Raw genomic sequence first — 4,758 nt, 5'->3', positions numbered from 1 at the left:
CAAACTGGATTTCATCCTTCTCTTAGTGAGGTCTGCTTTGTTGGATACACAATTAGCACTCAGGGTCGCTTCTTTTTCCTCTCGTTTTAAATTTAAGCCTGTTTCTATCAATACCTGGATGTTCTTTTTTTAAAATGTATTTTATTGAAGTACAGTTAATTTACTACGTTGTGTTAAATTCTGCTGTACAACAAGGTGATTCAGTTATACATATATATGCGTTCTTTTTCATATTCTTTTCCATTCTGGTTTATTACAGATACTGAATATAGTTCCCTGCGCTCTACAGTAGGACCTTATTTTTTATCCATTTTATATATAGTGGTGTATATCTGCTAATCCCAATCTCCCCATCCATTCCTGCCCTGCCCCACCCCTTGGCAACCACAAGTTTGTTCTCTATGTCTGTGAGTCTGTTTCTGTTTTGTAAGTTCATTTGTGTCACATTTTAGATTCCACAGATAAGTGACATCATATGGTATTTGTTTTTCTCCGTCTGACTTACTTCACTCAGTATGACAATCTCTAGTTCCACCCATGTTGCTGCAAATGGCATTATTTCATTCTCTTTTATGGCTGAGAAATATTCCATTGCATATATGTACCACATCTTCTTTATCCATTCATCTGTCGCTGTACATTTATCTACCTGGATATTCTTATTACATGATGTTTCCATTTTTTAACATGCTCTGTCCTTTCTTACTAAAGGGTTGTATGTAGTAGATAATCAAAAGCTGGGAGAAGACACACTATACTTCTTCCTCCGTCCTAAAACCTGGTGGCAAATGAGTCATTCAACATTTCTCTGCAGTGAATCAGCCTTTCTGATCTTTGAGGGGGAAGTCACCTTGAATAACCCACAAAAGTCCAATATCTCATTCCCCAAATTTTATTGGAAACAAAGCATAGAAAGGAGGGAACTCATTCTACATTACAAAAAAAAAAAAGAGTGATTTGGGGAAATTATCTTGCTCTTTGTCTTGTAGGACTCAGAGAATTTCATAAGGAACAGTCAAGATGACACAGGTCCACCTTCTTGGTACGGAGCTAAGGAAGCTGAACTCCAAAGAATCAAGTGACCCATCCAGCATCACACAACAAAGGATGTACACCAGAATGTAGATCATTATGTTAAAGCTCAGTCTACCCTCCATCCTATTTCTCTGTAGCTCAAGTCTGACACCATCAATCCATAAGAAGACAGAGACTGCATAGAGATTAATCAGTTACATCCTTATTCTTTAATTCCTTCATGGATAACTTTCAAAGTCCCCCCCCCCCCATGTGAATTTATTGGTTTTATTTATCCCTCCGTCCCCATCTTCCTTCTCCGATTTCCTTGGAGAAGAATAAGGCATTCACGAGCAGGGAGGCAAGTGAGGGAATCGGACCCCCTGACTTCTGCCTCATTTGCGTTCACGCATTTTCTCCCCTTGCTTCCCTCTGGAGGCATGAACCTGAATTCTCTCCATGCATCCGCAGGCATCTGCCTTCTGGGGCGTGAGACATTCCGAAGGATGAAGACAGGAGCTGCAGGACCACAGAGAACTTCAGCCCTCTCCCAGCACGTCTGAGTTTATTCTCAATTAATGTATGAAACAGAGCTTTTCTCAAACAGAGGGAGGGGGCAAGCAGTGTTGAATAACAGTGCGGGGTAGCTGGTTAAATGTCTGGAAAAGAAATCACAGGCTGAAGTTAGAAGTGTGTTTGACTCCTCGTCCAAAAGAAAGTTGTAAAGGACTAAAAAGTAATCATGCAACAGTGAAGCTCTTCAGGGAAAAGGAAGGAAGGAAGGCAGGCGGGGGGAGGAAGGACGGGGCAAGGAAGGAAGGAAAGAAACTCATCCAGTGAGTAAAACTTCAAGCATAATAAAATAAATATTCATAGTTGTCCAAAGGAAAAGTGAAACTCACAGCCCCTGGATTCAGTAACTCACATGTCAATCATTTTAATAAAAGACATTATTAGCTCTACAGTATAATCCATTTAAATTAGCATAAGAAAAGAATACAGTTTTTCTGAATTATGCATTCCACATGGCCCAGCAATACCACACACACACACACACACACACACACACACACACACACACTGTTATATAGAAGGCAAACAGGACCACGAAAATAAAATCAAATTTAAAAGTAACACCCAAACAAACACGCAAATACTCTCCACGTTCGAACACACAGGGACACTGGGTCAACACACGTGACACAAGAAATACGTTTGCACGTGCTCTTTTCAGGTAAAAACACTGCATAGCAACAAAGCTCACATGGGGAAAAGTAAATGAAGGACTTTGGGACAGGCCACCCCAATATGTGTCGCTTTGGTATATTGATTATTTTGAGCAGGAGACACTAGAAAAATCAGCGTATGCAGAAAGATGCTTTTTTGGAATGTACGTGCCTATTCTTTCCCCAGAAGGAACTCAGCTGTCATCAGTCCTCCCAGGATGGGGGGAGGTAGGGGTTCCATCAACCAGGAAGATGGACTCTCGTCTCAACAGCAGCCCCACACCCAGACACTGTCACAAATGGTCACACCTGCCACGTGTTTCCTAAGGACCCAGCATCTTTCCTAAAAACCATCTACTGTCCCCTGAGAGGCCCATACCCCCTCCACTCCCCCTATAAAGACAGTATATAACCTCTCAAATCTCACTACAGTTTACATTTTCTGGTATTCTTTATTTTTTCTTTTGGAGATGCCCCCATGCATCTCAGGGAAAAAATTTTTTTTAATTATTTTTATTAAACATTAATAAATTCCTATTAAAAATTAATACATGGGTATACCTTTTCTCCTATTAAGCTGCTTCTTGTCAGTTTATTTCAGAGACCCGGCTATCAGACCTAGGAGGGCCGGGGGAAAGTCTTTCCTCCATGATGTGAGCAAATTTAAATATTACCTGCACCCAGAAAGGGAAACACATATCGGCCCGGATACCAGCAGCCCTCACCAAGGAAACCGCGTTCGCAGTGCCGAGGGCAAGAGGGCTTGGCCTGGTAACGGGGCCTCCATGCAAAGGTCCTCCCTCCACGGGGCCGTGAGGTACGTGCTCCTGTGTCTGGCTTCTCTCACTCAGCATTACACTGGAAAAGCCGTGTGTGCCGTTGCATGGAGACCTCCTTTGTTCTTTCTCATCACTGTAGAATATGCATGGCCACGTGGTGGTTTCTTTGTTTGTTAGATGGTTGTTGGACTATTGGGTTCCTGCCATGTCAGGGAAGTTGTAAACGGTGCTGCTTTGGATGGTCTACTTCGGGCTCTTTGGTGAAGATATTTACTCATTTCTTGTAGGTATACTTGTATGTATTTATATATTTGCATATACATATATACATGTGTATACACACACTATATGTGTGCATATATGAGTGTATATATGTGTGTAAATATGTGTGTAAGTATCTGTATAGTTTGTGTGTTTACGTGTGTGTGTAGTGTGTATATATTTATACATGTGTAATATATAATGTGTGTATATATGTGCGTGTGTATATATGTGTGTTCATATATAGTGTGTCTGTGTGTTTATACCTAAGTGTATATATACTGTGTGTATATATATAGTATGTGTGTGTTTATATATAAGTAAATATATATAGTGTATGTGTATATATTTATGTGTGTGTATATACAGTGGGTGTGTATATTTATGAGTGTGTGTGTATACTGTGTTTATATATGTGCATGTATGTATATATAATGCATGTTTGTATATGTGTGTCTATATATGTGTGTTTACATATACAACGTGTGTATATACATAGTGTATGTATGTATATGTGTGTGTGTGTATATATATAAAATGTGTGCGTATGTGTGTGTGTGCGTGTGTGTTATTGCCGACTTTCTTTCATTCCCCATCTCTAGTAAAAGCATATCTCTGCTAAGAAACAGGTTCACGCATCTCATTTCTCCCCACGTAACAGCAAGTAACAGGTCTCCTTCCCGGGCCTGCAGGCTGGAGGGTTTCACGGGGGGATTAAGCCCCCTGTTTCCCTTCCCACTCACCACGGGGGCTGCCAGTGAAGTCCCTGGGGGGTCAGGCTGCAGGAAGAAGGACAGTCCGCCCGAGGGCTGAACGCTTTCCTACAGCTTCATTTGGACCATTTGGCACTAAGCTGCCACAGTTAGGAGTATTGCTTTAGGGCCAGTTGACTGAAGTTTTTTTATGTAAAGAAATCCTCCCAAACAAGTTTTTACTCTCTAAGAAGCAAGTCAGGTGCCCCTGACTTGGTTTCTTGTTCTCTACTCATAAAAGCAAACGCACTGCGAATTTTCAAGGCAGGTCCAGGCATCTTTCTTTCTTCATATGCATAACAAAAAGGGAACTGTTCCTTGAAAAGAGGAACAGAGGGGTTCAAACAACAGACAGTAACCCGAGAGTCTGATTGATTCCCAGCGTGGGGGCAGGCTCCAGCTGGCTGTCCCCTCTACAAAACCTCAGTCTTTTCATTTGCAAAATGGGATTCATAATAATGACACCCTCCCGGTGCTGGGTGGCCCACGTGAGCTGAAACTTAACAGGGTTTTAGGAGGCTCCGCACCCAGCATGCCTTAGGGACTTAACTAGGTGGGCTGATGTTAACAGGATTCCTTGTAGAGGGATTAGCACGATGATTGACACACCGTAACCTCTCGATATTACGAGGCATTCATTATTTCGTCAAAAAGATGTGCAGCTTTTTTTTTTCATGCTTATATATGTATATATTTTTCAAATTATGGTAAAATATACATAACATA

At 41.3% G+C, this 4,758-nt stretch overlaps 1 long non-coding RNA gene across 1 annotated transcript; it reads right to left on the bottom strand.

Annotated features, from left to right (window-relative positions):
• Window positions 1-1,221: 1,221 nt before the first annotated feature.
• LOC309653320 lies at window positions 1,222-4,039 on the bottom strand. Its single transcript, XR_014259080.1, has 2 exons — window positions 2,802-4,039; window positions 1,222-1,673 (listed from the first exon to the last, which is right to left on the bottom strand). It is a non-coding gene; the product is annotated as an uncharacterized lncRNA (long non-coding RNA).
• Between the last annotated feature and the right edge of the window lie 719 nt (window positions 4,040-4,758).

The sequence above is a fragment of the Balaenoptera physalus genome (genome assembly GCF_965194825.1).
Source record: "Balaenoptera physalus genome assembly, chromosome: Y".
NCBI lineage: Eukaryota > Metazoa > Chordata > Mammalia > Artiodactyla > Balaenopteridae > Balaenoptera > Balaenoptera physalus.
The sequence above is the reverse complement of the archived record's forward strand: the minus strand, read 5'-3'. Positions and strand labels throughout refer to the sequence as shown.